An 18,675-nucleotide genomic window follows, 5' to 3' on the forward strand; every position below is an offset into this window, starting at 1 on the left:
ACTGGAGATGGGAGTGTTCTTTACATCACCGAAACCTAATCACAATCATTTGTAATCAAGATGTTTAAAAAATAATTTTTTTAAAAAAAAGCTGGAGTGACCATATAAATATGACACCAATGTTAAATTCAGAAAAGTTGTAAGGAACAAAGATGGACAATCTCTACTAATTAAGGGATATGTGCAAGGATATGTACAAGGGATATATGCAGGAAGAAATCACACTACTAAACATATACACATCCAATGAGAGACCAGCAAATTATCTAATACCATTATTGATAAATCTCAAAGAAGACATTAATAATAACACAATAATTGTGGGAGATGAACATGACCCTGTCAACAATTGATAGGTCAACCAGACTGAAACCCAACAAAAATATACTAGCCCTGAAAAGAGAAATGAAAGAAAGAGGACTAGTAGATATATATAGAACACTCCATCCCCAGAAACCAGGATATACACTCTTCTCCAATGTACCTGGGTCATTCTCCAGGATAGATCACATGCTGGCACATAAAATGTACCTTCATAAAATCAAGAGGATAGAAATTTTACAGGCTACCTTTGCTGACCACAAGGCTCTGAAATTAGATGTGAACTACAAAAAAAAAAAAAAAAACAAAAAAAAAACAACCCACAAAAGAAAAACTTTAATAACTGGAAATAAAACAACCTGCTACTAAACAACCAGTTGTTCCAAGATGAAATCAAAGAGGAAATCAAAACTTTTCTGGAAACAAATAACAATGAAGACATGAACTATAGGAAACAGCAAAAGAAGTACTGAGAAGAAAATTTATAGCTTTGCAAGCACACGTCAGGAAGGAAGAAGGGGCATACCTGAAGAGCTTAATGACACAGCTTATAAAATTAGAAAATGATCAACAAAAGGAACCAAAAATAGGGAGACAGAAGAAAATAACAAAGCTTGGAGCAAAAATCGATGAAGTGGAAACACAAAACACAATAGAAAGATCAATGAAAGTAGAGTTGGTTTTCTTGAAAATTAAACAAGATTGATAGACTATTGGCAAAACTCACAACAAAAGAGAGACACTTGATAACACATATTAGAAATGAAAAGGGGCATATCACTACAGATATTGCGGCAATTCAAAGGGTAATCAGAGACTACTTTGAGAAACTCTATGCCACCAAATATGAGAATCTGGAAGAAATGGATAAATTCTTGGACTCCTACAACCATCCACAGTTAAATAAGGAGTATGTAGCATATCTAAACACCCCCAACACTATTGAGAAAATTAAAACAGTAATCAAAAGTCGGCCCAAAAACAAAGCCCAGGCCCAGATGGATTTACTAATGAATACTTTCAAACCATTCAAGAGGAACTACCACCAATCCTAGCCAGGCTCCTTCATGAAATTGATAAAACAGGAACATTTCCATACAGCTTTTATGAAGCCAACATCACCTTGGTACCAAAACCAGACAGAGATGCTGCCAAGAAAGAAAATGACAGAACACTATCCCTGATGAACACAAATACAAAGATCCTCAACAAAATCCTGACAGATAGGATCCAATACCTCATCAAGAAGATCATTCACTATGATCAAGTAGATTTCATCCCACTAATGGTTTAACATCCCTAAATCTATCAACATAATGCACAACATCAACTACAAGAAAAATAAAATCACATGATCATATCAATAGACACAGGGAAAGCATTTAATAAGGTCCAAGACCCATTCTTCATAATAAAAATCTCAGCAAGATGGGAGTGAAACGAACCTTTCTCAATATACTTAAGGCCATCTACCACAAGCCAATGGCAAATATTGTTCTCAATGGAGAAAAACTAAAAGCCTTTCCTCTAAATTCTGGTACAAGACAAGGCTGTCATCTCTCACCACTCCTATTCAACATAGTAGTGGAAGTACTTGCTATAGCAATTAGGCAAGAAAAAGATGTCAAGGGCATCCAGATAGAAAAGGACAAAGTCTAGCTCTCCCAGTTTGCAGATGACATGATAATCTACTTAGAAAACCCTAAAGACTCTACCAAAAAGCTTCTAGAAACAATAAATTCATATAGCAAGGTGGCAGGCTACTAAATTAACACACAAAAATCAATAGCCTTTTTATACACCAATAGTGATAGAGAAGAAACAGACATGAAGAAAACAACCCCATTCACATTAGTGTCACACAAACTCAAGTATCTTGGTGTCAACTTGACCAAAAATGTGAAGGACCTATACAAAGGAAACTATAAAACCCTGCTCCAAGAAATAAGAGAGGACACGCGGAAATGATAACACATACCCTTCTCATGGATTGGCGAGATTAATATAATTAAAATGGCAATATTCTCCAAAGCATTATACAGATTTAATGCAATCCTCTAAATTTACCCATTAACTTAAACACCTTCGAATAGCTAAAGCACTCCTTGGGAATAGGAATATGTGAGGTATTACTTTCCTCAACTTTAAACTGTATTACAAAGCAATAGTTATTCAAAGAAAGCCTGTTATTGGAATAAAGACACACCCTCAGATCAATGGAATAGGCTTGAGTACTCAGAGAATGTTCCCCAGATATACAATCACCTAATTTTTGATAAAGAAACAATAAATCCTAAATGGGCAAGGAAAGCCTCTTCAACAAGTGTTATTGGCACAACTGGCTAGGCACTTTCAAAAAAGCGAATTTAGACCCCCAGTTAACATCATGTAAGAAGGTTAAATCCAAATGGATTAAAGACCTTGATAACAGACCTGATACCATAAGATATATAGAACAGCATGTAGGTAAAACACTCCATGACATTGAGACTAAAGGCATCTTCAAAGAGGAAACTACACTCTCCAAACAAGTGGAAGCAGAGATAAACAGATGGGAATATATTCAGTTGAGAAGCTTCTGCACCTCAAAGGAAACACTGCCCAGGATACAAGGGTCACCCCGTGAGTGGGAGAAACTATTCGCCCAATACCTAATTTTGGTGAATACCAAAATATACAAGGCACTAACAGAACTTTACAAGAATAAAACATTTAATCCCATCAAAAAATGGGGAGAAGAAATGGACAGACACTTTGACAAAGAAGAAATACAGATGTCCAAAAGGCACATGAAAAAATGCTCCACATTACTAATTAACAGGGAGATGCATATCAAAACAACTATGAGGTACCATCTCACGCCACACAGATTGGCACACATCAAAGAATGAGAACAATCAGTGCTGGCGGGGATGTGGAGAGAGAGGAACTCTTATCCACTGCTGATGGAATGCCATCTAGTCCAACCTTTATGGAAAGCAATATGGAGATTCCTCAAAAATCTGGAAATTGAGCTCTCAAACGATCCAGCTATGCTATTCCTAGGGATATATCCAAAATACAGTACAAAAATCCCTTCTTCACACCTGTATTTATTACTGCACTATTTTCAATATCCAGACTCTGGAAACAACCAAGTTGCCCTTCAACAGATGAATGGCTACAGAAACTGTGGTACATATACACAATGGAATATTACATAGCCATCAGGAGAGATGAAGTCATGAAATTTTTATGTACATGGATGTACATGGAATCTATTATGCTGAGTGAAATAAGTCAGAGGGAGAGATATAGACGCAGAATAGTCTCACTCATCTATGGGTTTTAAGAAAAATAAAAGACATTCTTGCAATCATTTTCAGAGACAATAGAGATGAGGGCTGGAATGTCCAGCTCGTGATATGAAGCTCACCACAAAGAGTTGTGAGTGCAGTTAGAGAAATAACTACACTGACAACTAACATAACAATGTTAGTGAATTAGGGAAGTATAAAGCCTGTCTGTCTCAAATACAGGCAGGGGAGTAGTGAGGTGGGAGATTTGTGGCATTGGTAATGGGAATTTTGCTCTGGTGAAGGGGGTGTTCTTTACATGACTGAAACCCAACCACAATCATATTTGTAATCAAGTTGTTTAAATAAAGATCTTAATTAATAGCAAAAAATAATTTAAAAAAGCATGCAAATATTCTGTGTCTTGATCATTATTTTACACTTTAATTTGAATGGGAGAAAATCATGTAATAACTTCTGAAATATTAAATGTTCATTAAAATAATAATATAGTAAAAATGGGCTCATTAAAACATGGTTCTCTCAAACCCACCTTCAATTATTCATTTCAAATTTTTTTAACTTGAAGTACAGTATTATATTAGACATTTGTGAGTGTGTGTGTGTGTGTGTTTTATTTCTAAGCTACATTCAGAGATACTCATAGCTTATCCCTTGCTCTTTGCTTTGGATTACTCCTGATGGTATTCTGGGGACTATATAAAGTGCTGGGATTGAATCCAGATGACCTGCATGTAAAGAAAATGCCCTACCAATAGTATTATTTCTCTAGCCCATAAATTTTGTATATATTAGTCATATACACTCAAATTGCTACCCATCATTAGTAAACTTGTTTTGATTGGTAAATTGTTATATTTTTGTAGTGAATTTATGCATTTTCAGTATTGAAATAAAGCACATTGAAAATGAAATGATCAGTTAAGTTATCCCAGTATACTCAGAACTGATTTCTTCCAGACTTTCATCTGGGGCACAATTGATTATTTTGAGCTGAGAAAAATGAAGATCCTGGAAGCTATGGAGGATCTTTTACTTTTTCTCTAATCCCCCTTTCTTATGCCTAATTAAAGAATTGATCACTTGTCATGGGTTTATTCATAAAAATATCCTTTCTATCTTTCTTTTTAGAGTAAAAATAAAGTCAACCTTCTTGATATCTGAAATTAATCTTGGGCACCATCATCTCTTCCTTTGGTCCAGATTTAAACCATCCCCCAATATAATATGAAATATTATCATTGGCAATCTCCTGACTCACGTGAAATGTCAATTTTGTATGGAAATTTTTTATTTAAAAGCATATATATACTTCAATAGAAAGTTTAAATTGCTAATCTTTCTGCTAATACTGTTTTTGATTACTCACTCTGAGAAGAACCCAGAGGAATAGAGTATTTTCCCATATTTTCCCATTCTTATATAGCATTGCAAATTTTCACAAAAAGTTCATGAAAACTATGTTGCTTTTATTTACTAGGTTTTCACTTTGAGTAATGTTCTTTAGGAAGAGAAATAAGTCAGTTAGCAAAAAATATGCAAGTAAATTAAACAGAAATACATATTTGTGAAAATTATCTGAACTGTTAATCCATTTCCTACAGGCATAGGATATTTTTCTAGGGCTTCAGCATCTTTAATTCTCCTGAATGTATATATAACTGATATATATATATATATATATATATATATATACATATTTCAGTTATAGAAAACCCAATTTTAAAGCTTATAAAGTGCCTACTTTATGGAAGCATAATATGCAGTCCTTGGCAAGTACAACCATCTGATGTTAAACATAGCATAGAGGTGATGAATATTAAATTTGTGCAGAAGTTGACAATTTTGTCGATAGGTTCCCTGGTCTCGCACCTGTGCTGTAGGTCTAAAATTAAAGTTGTTGTAGGCAATATTATTACTGAGTTTTTCTGAAAGGCGTCACTGACTCCATATAATTGAAACAGAATGTATTCCTCCAAACATTAGCATGTCATAAATCATATGAGTTTTGGAAAACTACTGGCTTTCAACAAGGTTTTATTTAATGAAAATTAACACAATAAAATGTCTTCATTGCAGTAATCATGCTGCAATGGAAACCATTCAAAACACATGGATTTCATTTTTTTTCTTGAAAGACTAAAACATCTTGCCAAAACAAGATAGTCAAAAAAGAAAAAAGTCTGATTATTTTACATTCCATGATTTGAAATGGATGGAGCATTGGAGAATAACAATGATGAATACCAGAATTGATCTCATGTCACCAACTTAAAACTTTATTTTTGGTAGCATATTACAGTGACATGTGTTAAAAAGTAGCCAAAGTGTTACAGAAAAAATGAGGGGTAGGAAAAAAATCTAATTTTGTTCCATAAGAATTGTGAATTGGGAACAGTCTTTTAAAATGTTAGTTCAGCTGAGACATTCTGATGAGCAGGAAGGTGTGAGTAATTTGCTTTGGAAAGAAGTCATTTTAAATGGCTGGCTATTTGTTTGAGGACTAACCAGGGCAGGTAATATGTAGCATAGTTTTGGAGGTAATAACTTAAAGCTAAAATTTCCTTCTAAAATAAAGTCTTTGCTTAACCAATCTTCCAACTACTTGTGTATGTTTATATTAGACAGGTTTAGGCTGAAAGTTTATTAAATGAAACTTGTGCAAGATCATCAGAAAATTAATTTATACTGAATTTGGCATGACAACAAGAGAGGAAATATTCTCATAGAATTTTGGCATGCTCACATATTAGACATGACGTTTGTGGAAATGTAATTAACTGCAAAAATACACTTTCTAATACCACAGTTGGCAGAAAAGGGGGAAAAACACTATAGAAAAGGAAAAGGATCTAAGACAATGGTAACTAAAGTGAGCATCTTTGTTCCTTATTGGTATTAATGGAATTTTTTATTTCAAAATATGGGAAAGCTATAACTTTGTTGTCTAAAAATTTATATATTATTTGCCATATGTGTATGCATGTTATTAACACAATAATTTGGAAATAATCTAAAATTTGACTATATATTAGAAATAAATATATTTATATTTGATAAGTAAAATCATGTCGGGCATTTAACTCATTTTTCTTTTTCCACAATTATTTTTAACAATTATTTTCCAGAGTTCTGGGGGATGTTGGCAGTAACTCTAAAATATGCACAGGGCATAAACACTGACCCCTATGGCAAAGCTACTGATAAGTAATTTCATCAGGATAATTTTATTAGTTTCAAATATCTCGTTCAAATCAGAAAAGAGTCTTCACCTATATTAAAATAGTCTCTCTTTGCCTAAGGTACATAGTTTAATTGTGTTTGGGTGAAAGCATATTTATCTATGAACTGAAAATATCCAGGAATCTATTCAGTTTCTTATGTGTATAGATATCCCAAAATTACTATTATAGTTAACCTGAGTTTCATTAACAATGTGCACCAAATGTTTGGTATAGATATTAGCTTGCTATTTTTGAGTTCAGTTATGAAAATCTGTTATTTTCTTCCTTGTTTTAATCAAATTTTTACCTCTCCATGAGAAGAAACCCTTTAAAGCTTCAAGGGACTGTATAATTGAATGCATTTCTTACCCCTTGTTCTCTACAAACCAAGCGCTCTTATACGTAGAAGTCTTAGATTCAGGAGGAAAAATATGTGCAATCTCTAATCCAATAATGGAAACCAGACTCACGTTTATGTTTATGGCTAACATACAGTTCAATCTCCATTTTGAATTGTTAAGTTTTAGCCTTGATTTTAAAATGATTTTTTTTATTTTTTAAAATAACTTTTATTGTGAACAAAGTGAATTATGAATCTTTCAAAGTAATATTTAAGGTACATAGTGACAATGAATCAGGGCCTCTCCCACCACCAGTATTGTCCTCCCTCCACCCCTGTTCCCAGCATCCATCTTGTATCTCTCCCCTTTGCCCTTTGGACTGCTAGTGTAATTGGTCCCCTCTGTTAATAGCTTGTTGTAGATTTTTATAGTAATTCAAGTGCTATTACTATGCCAGTGGTACTTGAAAGAAATAAGCTTCCAAATTCAGTGACTTAATCATTAAACAATTTTTGTTTGTTTTGTTTTTGGGACATACCCAGCAGCACTCAGGGGTTACTCCTCGCTTGTGCTCAGAAATCGCTCTTGGCAGGCTAGGGGGACCATATGGAATGCCGGGATTCGAATCACCATCCTTCTGCATTCAAGGCAAATGCCCTGCCTCCGTATTCTCTCTTTGGCCCCATTAAACAATCTTTTCACTCAGAAACTGTGTGTTTGTTATTACTCTTTCTAGAGTTAGCTGTGTCTGAGTGCTCCTGTAATATGGATCATCTTTGTTTCGCATCAGTACTCTGTTCAGTTGCTATATAGAAAATATACTTTTTAGAAATGTTTGAGATCATAAAAATTTAAAATTAACCCTATTTGAAACAATACAAAAACACATATAAGAAAAATAGCTGAGCCTTTAAGAATAAATTCAGTTGTCTTAGTTAACCTTTATCCATTTCACAATTTCTAATTCAACTATCCTTGAAAAAGAAATATTATATTCTCCAGTAATGAGGAGGTGAAACAGGGCCGTGACTTTTAAATTCTATTTCCCAAAAGATTGCCAATATTTGAGCTAGCTGATGAATCTAAAATTCAACTGAAAATTACACTCATTATCTAATCAGAATAGATGTACATTTCCTGTTCCTTAGGGACCACCTGCCAAAAATATTTACAGATAAACTTTTTGTTTGGGACAATGAATAACAGATAAGCTTTATGTAAATGTTAATGAAAAGTGAAAGGAACAACCAAGAAATTATGTGTCTATAAGAGTGTTGATAAGCTTTGGAATATTCTTAAAAGGCAGGAAAGCTACGTAGCTGCACATATTCTGGAAAAATATTAGAGAACAACAATGAAAAGACTTCCTATATGGAAAATTAGAAAACTTACTATTGTTAAAACAGTATAACTTCCCTAATTCAGTTGTATATTCAATGCAATTTTGATCAATAGTTTTGCTTTCTTTTCAGAAACAGACAACTGCTATTAAAATTATTATGAAAATACAGGTAAGCCGAAATTATTGAAACAGAACAAAGTTGAAGGACACAATTATTTTGAATTTTAAAATTTACTACAAAGAGGGGCCTGAGCGATAGTGCAGCTGTAGGGCATTTGCCTTTCACGCGGCTGATCCAGGACAGACTGCAGTTTAATCCTTGGTGTCCCATTTGGTCCCCCAAGCCAGGAACAATTTCTGAGCACATAGCCAGGGTAACCCCTGAGCATCACCATGTGTGGCCCAAAAACAAGCAAACAAAATTACTATTAAGAAAGAAACAAGAGTTTGTGGTGTTTGAGGAGACACATAATTTAAAGGAATTGAAAGTTGAAAAATAAAAAAATTCTTTTTGGTATTTGGGCCACACCCAGTGACACTCAGGGGTTACTCCTGGCTATGTGCTCAGAAATCGCTCCTGTCTTGGGAGACCATATGGATACCGGGGATCGAACCGCGATCGGCCTAGGCTAGCACGGGCAAGGCAGATGCCTTACCCCTTGTGCCACCACTCCACCCCCTCAAAAATAAATTCTTAAGCCAATTTTAAATTAATTTTATTTTCAAAAGACTGGCTAGAGAATAGTATTCTCAACAAATGGTGCTGGGATAGATATCTTTACATATGTTCAATATATTATATCATAGAACCTTAACCTGGTTTATATACACTAGAATTTTGTTTCTGAGATATCTAAGGTCACAGCACTGCAAATACATTGTGAAGATTGGTGAATACTTGATTTCTGGCTCATAAAGGGCACTTTCTTGTGTTGCACATGATAGAAAGAATTAGAAATTTTTATGGGATCTCATTATAAGGTACTAATTCCACTTGTACTTTTTTTTTTTTTTTGATTTTTCGGGCCACATCCGTTTGATGCTCAGGGGTTACTCCTGGCTAAGCGCTCAGAAATTGCCCCTGGCTTGGGGGTACCATATGGGACGCAGTGGGATCGAACCACGGTCACGATCTTCCTTGGCTAGTGCTTGCAAGGCAGACACCTTACCTCTAGCGCCACCTTGCCGGCCCCCACTTGTACATTCATGGTTTAAGTACTTCTAAGAGACTCATCTCCTAAAATCTTTATGTTTTGAGGAAGGTGTTTCAATATATAAATCTGGGGGAGTACTTTGTAATCAGGCTAATGAACAAAAAGATAAATTGAATTTCATCAGGTCAAATACTTTGGCGTGTCATAAAAAATATTTAGTGAAATAACCGAGTGGGAGAAAATATTTGAAAACCATTTACCAAATAAGAGGCTATGATCCAAAGTATATACAAAAGACATACAACTCAACAATAAAAAGAAAATAGCACGAGAAAGTGATAAATAAATTTAAAAAGACATTTCTGCAAGAGTAGACATAGAGACTATCAAAAAGTAAACAAAAGATTTAGTATAATCATTTTGTAGAGAAAGAAGAATAAAAATACAATAAAATACCAGAGTAACAGTAATAAAGCACAGATTAGAAAAAGTGTTGGGAATATAATACAATGGTTTAGATACTTAACTTGCACATGGCCACTCTGGTACTATACCCAGCATTGCATACAGGACCACCAAAGACCCTAGGAGTGGTCCCTGAACACAGAACCAAGAGTAATACCTGAGCAACACTTTATAAAATCCCAAAACTAGTGCTTGCTTTGGCAGCACATATACTAAAATTGGAATGATATAGAGGTTAGCATGGCCCTTGCACAAGGATGACATGCAAATTCATAAAATCCCAAAACTAAAACATTAATGAATAAACAAAATAAAGAATTGTTAAAATTCCAATGACATTCCCTAAGAAAAAATTTAGGGGAAAACTCTATTAAAAATTGTATGCATTGGGGCCAGAGAGATGCATGGAGGTAGGTCATTTGCCTTGCATGTAGCAGGATGGTGGTTCGAATCCCAGCATCTCATGTGGTCCCCTGAGCCTGCCAGGAGCGATTTTTTAGTGTAGAGCCAAAAGTAACCCCTGAGCGTTGCTAAGTGTGACCCAAAACCCCCCCAAAAATTGTATGACATTATAAAATTTCCAAAATAGTCAAACATATCTAATAAAGATAATTATATTATGAAGATAAATTAATAAGTAAATATTTGTGGTACTAGAATAAATGTAGCCTCAAACAAATGGAACAGAATTGTGGCAATAGAGGAATGCTCATGTCGATGGATATTTAATCTATGACAAAATCTCTATGTACATGAAGACAAGCAAGAAGAGCCTTCAAAAGTAGTGTCAGGGAAAACAAATACATGCACAAAAACCTAGATTAACATTTAACACCATATACAAGAATTAACTCAAATTAGATTAAAAAGATTAGTTAGAATTTGTAAAATTACGTTGATAAAAATAAGCGTAAGTTTCCAAGATATGAGGAGAGGTCTCTTCAATGATTTAACTCCAGAAAAAAAGATAACAAGCAAAAATAAAAATATTAAATTACATAAAATTGAAAGTTTTTATATGGTAAAGGGACTTTAAAGTAAAATAAAATATATTGAGCAGAGAAAATATACAATTTATAAAATAACAGTTGAATATTTAAGGTATCAAAGGAATCATAAACTTTTCAAGAAATCAATAACATTATCAAAATATAGGGAGAGAGATCAACAGACACTTTCCTAAAAAGAACACAGAGATGGCTAATAGATGTATAAAAAAGTTTTCAACATCATTTTTTTATGTTGCTTTTGATTTGGAGTCACAAAAGGCAGTACTTGGTGGATTATCCTGGCTCTGCTCAGGGATTTCTCAGACAGTGATAATGGTACCATATTTGGTTCCAGGGATTAAATCCAATTGGCTTTGTACAAGGCAAGCACCCGATCAAAATTGCATTTGTTCCAACCCATACTCTTTATTAAGAAAATGCAAATAAAATTGTTTTGACATTAATGATAATGGAATGCATAATAAAAACTGGAAACAAGCAATATTAGTAGGTATGTGGTGAAAATAACTTTCTTTCACTGTTGGTGGGAATGTTGTCTGATTAATTTAATGTTGAAAACTATTATGTTGAGTGAAATGAGTCAGAGGGAGAGAGTTAGACACAGCATAGTCTTGCTCATCTGTGGGGTCTAAGAAAAATAGAAGATGGTAGATAATAATACAATAGAGATGAGGTTTGAAAGGACCAGCCAATGATATGAAGCTTACCACAAATATGGTTGAGTTCAGTTAGAGGAACTACATCAACAACTATCATGACAATGGTAATGAGTGAGAGAAGTAGAATGCTTGTTTTGAATACAGGCAGTGAGTGGAGGAGAAGGTAAATGGTGTGTATTGGTGGTAGGAATGTTGCACTGGTGAAGGGGGGTATTTTTGATAACTGAAATCCAACTACAAACATGGTGCTTAAATAAAGATATAAAAAAATATAGTCTACAGGTGGGAATCTCAAAAGCATCCCCTGATACACTTCCTGCAAGCTAATCTCCAACCAAAAAAAATGATTTCTATATGACCCAGAAATTCTACTTCTAGATATCTACCTCAAAGAGATTTCTTCATACATTTATATACACCCCTATGTGTTTTTTTTTTTAGTAATATATACAGGATATAGAAGTTTATCTACCAATTGCCCAATGGTGGTTGAAGCATGATGACTTTGTGATTACAGATACTCAATGGAATGTTATGTAGGGTACAAAATGATGTAAGTGGGCCGGGCGGTGGCGCTGGAGGTAAGGTACCTGCCTTGCCTGCGCTAGCCTAGGATGGACCGCGGTTCGATCCCCCGGCGTCCCATATGGTCCCCCAAGAAGCCAGGAGCAACTTCTGAGCGCATAGCCAGGAGTAACCCCTGAGCGTCACAGGGTGTGGCCCAAAAACCAAAAAAAAAAAAAAACCAAAATGATGTAAGTAAGTAGTCCACTGCTACATTCATGGAACTGAAATGTATTATAATAAGCAAAGAAAGTTATAAGGAGAAGGAAACCAGATGACTTCACACATTTGTGATTTGTACGGAAATAAAATAAGGGAATAGATTGGATCAAATAATGCCAACCCCTTGGCATGCATTATATAACTGAAACTACCAAATTGAGAGGAAGTGGTAGATGCAATGGAGCTGCACTAGAAACAACATAAGGACATTGATGGAATGTCTTGGACACTTTGGTGGGGGTAAGATATGGTAATCATAGTAATATGGTACATTAAAACAATAAACATAACTCTATTAGAGCCATGTTAACTGAATTATGATGCATTACTATAAAATAACCTAGTGCTCAGTTTTTTATCTGAGCATGAACATATATCCAATTTACTGTAGAAGGATCTCTTAATTACCATTAAGTAGAAATTATTTGTATTTACATAGAATTTCATATACAGAAATTGTCTTTCATCTAATTTATAGTGAAATCATAATATTTTTTCTTTAACTCTGCAAGGTTCTTTAGTTTTCAAATTACTCTAATATACAACATTTCAGTGACAGAGAGAGGAGCACTGTGTAATTTTTAAAGATTGTAGTGTTTAAAAAATATATATTCCTACTAAAAGGTTCATGATTATTAACCTCTAAACCATGGTTTTTGGTAAATATAAGTAATATTTGTGTAACAAAAAGGAGTATGAGTATGTGAAGATGTGGAGAAACTGAGGACCTAATTCACTACTTACTGTATTGTCATGTATGTGGGTATAGACAATACTTTTTGAGGTCTTCAAAAAGTTAAACCACATGACCATGAAATTTCACTCCTATATGTAGACCTATGAGAACTTGAAATATATGTTTACATAAAAACCTGTACAGTGCTTTTTGCAGCAGCATTATTTATAACCAGCCAAATTGTAGAAACTGCCCAGAAGTCTTTAAACTGGTGTGTGGGTAATGCAATATATTGGTTTGTCATTCACACATAAAAGGGATAAAACATGGGTACACGCTACAACATGGATAAACCTTGAAATCTTTATACTAAGTCAGACACAAAAGCTTTAAATCATGTGGTTTCACTTATATAAAATAACCAGATTAGGCAAATCCAGGGAGATAGATCAATGAATGCTAGAGGTTACAGAGAGAGGACTAGGGAGTGGCTTTTGGGAGATGTAAAGTGTCTTTGGGAATGATAAAAACGTTGTGGGCTGAGAAATTTCAATCATTGTATCTTCTTGTAATTATACTAGAAAAACAGTGACATTTAAATGTGAATGACATGTTAATTTTACTAAAGAATGCCAAGCAATATGAAATAATAGGAATAGAATACACAAATTTCAAGTCAATTGAAGAACATAATAAAACATGACACATCTGGAATCGCTGAAGATGAAAATTTAAAATTGCTAAGAAGAAAGTACAATAACAACTTTGCAGAATTTATCAAAATACATCAATAATAATGTCAAATGAAGATTAGCAATTGAAAAAAATATGACGAAGGCCTGTTTTTATACAGGAGTGAGTACAAAGAATACGTTTTCGCATTTTTATATATCTTTACTTAAGCACCATGATTACAGATGTGTTTGTAATTGAGTTTAAGTTATAAGAAAGAACACCCACCATCACCAGTGCAACATTCCACTTTTGCACTTTAAAAGAAGTATTGAAATAAATTTAAAAAAAAGACTTGGAGGAGCAGTCACTGAAATCATTATTTTCATTATTATATGGAGAGATAGTATATGGGGTTAAGTCACTTGCTCTGTGTGCACTGGATCCTGTCACACCTTCCCAGGCCTATAGGTTCCTGGCCAACAACAAGACTAATCGCTGAACATTACAGATGTGATCCTAAAGCTCAAGAACTCTGTGCCCCACCCTAAAAATATTGCTTCCAAAGTCTAACAATTTTACTGATAGGTCTAATACAGAAAAAAATGTATTTTGATACCTTTATCTCAGCTAGGTTTCCTGGGTTGTTTGTTTGTTTGTTTGTTTTTTGCATGGAGCAACACCTGCTAGTGCTCAGTGGTTACTCCCGGCTTTGCACTCAGGAATCATTCTTGGCACGCTCATGGACCTAATGGGATGCTGGGGATCAAAACCAGGTCTCTGCATGCAAGGCAAGTAAGTGCCTTACCCACTGTATTATATCTTCAGCCCGATCTCAGTTTAACTCTGGGTCAAAATTTATAAACATAATAAATTATGTCAATACATAAGCTACTAATATATTATTTAATCAATAAAACTAGTATCTGCCAAATTCTGAAGAGTTGTTGGAAGTACCTTTTCCAGCATGATTTCACAATATATTTCCAGATCAAAGTTTGCCATAAATGGAACCTATATAGATTTTTGATGCTCAGCACTAGATTAGAATAAAGGAGCTTTGTCAAAGACCGTTGATAGTCAGGGGCTTGCTTTGGGAACTTTCGAGGATTATCCTATTTGGTTCTTTAGCCAAAGACCTCTGAAGTTATTTTTTGTTTCATTTTGTTTTGTTTTCCTTTAACATTCTTCCTTATGCTCAATGTTAATTTCTCTTTACTCTCCTATAAATTTCACTATACCCTCCATATAAATATTTCCTGAAACGATGCAGATTATATATTTTATGTCACATTCTGTTAGTTCAGCAAATTTGAAAATTTGGGACATTTGTTCCGTAAGGTATATAAGAGAAGCATTAATGTTTTAATTTAAAATGCAACCTAGGGGCCGGCGTGGTGACGTTAGAGATAAGGTGCCTGCCTTGCCTGCGCTAGCCTTGGACGGACCGCGGTTCTATCCTCCGGTGCTCCATATGGTCCCCCAAGCCAGAATCGACTTCTGAGCGCATAGCCAGGAGTAACCCCTGAACGGTACCGGATGTGGTCCAAAAACCAAAAAAAAAAAAAAAAAAAAAAAAAAAGAAATGCAACCTAATAAAACTGTTAAGAGAAGGAACCGGATAAGCACATCCAATCCCTATCCTCTCTCTCTCTCTTTATCCCTGGTATAGGCACTCAGTATGCCCCTACAGATCAGCCTCAGTAAGATTAACCTCCCTAGTAGAAAACAGGGTAGAAAAGATAAAGAATAGACTTAGAATGGAAGCAGAAGGCAGCTAGTTCCCACCTAATGTACTAATTCACATACTGAAATAAACACCATCTTATTGGTCCTTAGAAAGCAGAGATCAACTATGCAATGACTCAGATTCTATACTTTCAAATCAATGATGGAGAGACATGAATCTGTATGTTAAAGGGCATATGGTATTGCTTAAAATAGAATAATTATTTAATTGTTTATTAGAAAGAGGCTGAGGAGTAAATTAATTTTAAGTAGAATAAGGAGGAGCCTGAGAAAAGCGCAGAGGTTAAGGTACATGCCTTGCATGAAGCAGATTATATGGTCCCCTAAGAATAGTCAGATGCAAAGCTGCCAGATGTGGCCCTAGCACCTATCATGCACTGAAGAAACGCCCAGGTAATTGCCAAGCCCTTTTTTTGAGCCCCTTGTGCTCCTCAGTACTGCTTGGGAGGACCCCAAAATAAATGATGATATTCAAAACAATTAAAAAATATAAGGTTAAGTCAGAAGTAACCACAATGATAACTTTTTCAAAAATAAGTTAAGGAACAAGATGCTAAATAGCAAGTGCATTATGAAAGTAGCGATTTACATAACATATAAATTTGGTATCCCATTTTTTGGTATTTTGTAAAAAGCAGGATTGTGGTAGATTTGACTTGTTGGATGAAGGCCGTTGCAAGCAGGTTTGAAAGGGAAGGAAGGAAAACAGGAAGTATCAAGCAGAGGAAAGAAACGAGTAAGACTGTATTGGCTGAGCTTGATCATCCAAACTTGATTCCTGAGGAGCACTAGAGAATGAATTAAATCACAACACCACAGTCTCCTTTCAAAGCGCAGGGCTGACAGACATACACACATCAGCCAATCACTGGCTGTGAGCTGACCTGTGGAAAACATTCTCTCAGAGCATCTCCTTCCTTGAAATCCAGGACAATCCTTCAGAGAACAAAACAGCTGAGAGCCATTGGTAGTAAACACCCACTGCATCTGAAATTAAAGTGCACCAGCAGTGAGGGGCCCACAAGGGCTTGACAATGCCACCACCGCACCATGAAACAATAACGCATACTTATGGCCTTGCACATAAAGTCAAATTGCAAGCATTTGCATGAAAAAATAAAGTTTTCTTCTAAGAGAAGAGAAAGGAAAATAATTCAGTATTTATCTCAATCTTTATTTAAACTATGTAATTTCAAGTGTTAAAGCAACCAGTTAATCTTTAAATCTAGGAGTAGAAACATGAGCATCTGCAAGCATTAAAACATTAGACATAATGCAGGAAGGGGATATGGGAGGAGGTATATGGAAGGCATTGGGGGTGAAGGTTGCACTGGTAAAGGGAGTGTTCCTTTTTATAACTGAACCCCAACTACAAACATTTTATAATCATGGTGCTTAAATAAAGACATTGTATAAAAATAAATAAAAAGAGAAGATAATGTCAGAACCACAAAAAATAAATACATTTGGGGCCAGGGCAGTAGCACAGTGGTAGGGTGTTCGCCTTGGTTTGATCCCCCAGAATCCCACGTGGTCCCCTGAGCCAGGAGCGAGTTCTGAGTGCATAGCCAGGAGTAAACCCTGAGTGACACCGAGTGTGGCCCAAAAAACAGGAACAAAAAATAAAAAATACATTTGAAACTGACAATAACAATTTTATTTAAATAATGTGTTTATTATATTTCAAAATCAGTGCTAAAAATATAAACCGTTTTTAAATGCATATAAATGTAGATTGTTTAGTTGGACTTTTCTTTTTGTGACTTCAATACATTTTGAAATATTCCTTTAAATTAAAATGATAGTCTTGAGATTACACAATATACATGCTTCTTCACTTTTTCTATCTTTAATATTTTATGTGAAGATATAAAAAATTAAAATGCTTTAAGTAAAAAGATAATATATGTGATTGGGGGTATTTTGAAGATTTACTAGCTTCGTTAGTTGCACAGACAAACCATGGTTACAAATCACATTACATAACCATGGTTAGTTAGGGATGTTAGTTGCTAACTATCTATATAACCATGAGTAACTGCTTTTGTGACTTCTTAACATGGTCTCCCATTAGCAACAGTAAAATAAAACTAGGCTAATGGTAGTAAGACTAAAATTATTTTCAGGGCCGGAGAGATAGCATGGAGGTAAGGCATTTGCCTTGCATGTAGAAGGTCAGTGGTTCGAATCCTGACATCCCATATGGTCCTCCAGACCTGCCAAGCGCAACTTCTGAGCATAGAGCCAGGAAGGAGTAACCCCTGAGTGCTGCAGGATGTGACCCAAAAACAAAAACAAAAGACTAAAATTATTTTCATAAATGAAAGTAAATTTCCTTTAAAGTGGAGGTATTGAATATTTCTGTCTTGGCTTGACATAATTTTTTTTACACTTTGCCTCGTTCTGAGACTATTGCTAATATTTTATAGTTTTGTGGTTAATTCTTGGAAGATTGTTTACTGCACAGTGTGCCATGCCCCTGTTTGCTTTCGAGATACAATTGCAGTCTCCATTGATCCTCACAAAATTATTCAGCAATTTCCTAAATGCGTTCTTCCGCGTGCATTAGATTCCACTGGAACTTGGTTGGGCTCCTCATCGATCTGAGGAAGGCCAACAAAGGGAGCTCGTCATTCTCATGTATGACCCCTGCTCCTTTAAAAGGACCCCACTCCACACAAACTTTTTTGTTTGTTTATTAATATCTTTATTTAAGTACCATGGTTTCAAACATGTTTGTAGCTGTGTTTTAATCCTAAACAAGTACACCCTTCACCAGTGCAACCTTCCCATCAATAGTGCCCTCCATTTCTCTCCTCCCCCACCCCCTGCCTGTCTTTGAGATGGGCATTTTATTTCTCTATCTACCATGGTAGTATCTATCATGATAGTCATGGTAGTTGTTGGTGTAGTTATTTCTCTAACTGGACTCACCAATCTTTGTGATAAGCTTCCTATTGTGAGCTGGTCCTTTCAAACC

General features: G+C 35.1%; 1 long non-coding RNA gene and 1 other non-coding gene across 2 annotated transcripts in view; one reads left to right on the forward strand and one right to left on the reverse strand.

Annotated features, from left to right (window-relative positions):
- The window catches only part of LOC126017525 (uncharacterized), a 122,766-nt gene that overhangs the window by 61,467 nt on the left and 42,624 nt on the right, over positions 1-18,675 (reverse strand). The window lies entirely within an intron of this gene.
- LOC126019975 (U6 spliceosomal RNA) lies at positions 10,332-10,435 on the forward strand. The gene has a single exon (XR_007499570.1). It is a non-coding gene; the product is annotated as a U6 spliceosomal RNA (small nuclear RNA).

The sequence above is a fragment of the Suncus etruscus genome, chromosome 9 (assembly GCF_024139225.1).
Source record: "Suncus etruscus isolate mSunEtr1 chromosome 9, mSunEtr1.pri.cur, whole genome shotgun sequence".
NCBI classification, from domain to species: domain Eukaryota; kingdom Metazoa; phylum Chordata; class Mammalia; order Eulipotyphla; family Soricidae; genus Suncus; species Suncus etruscus.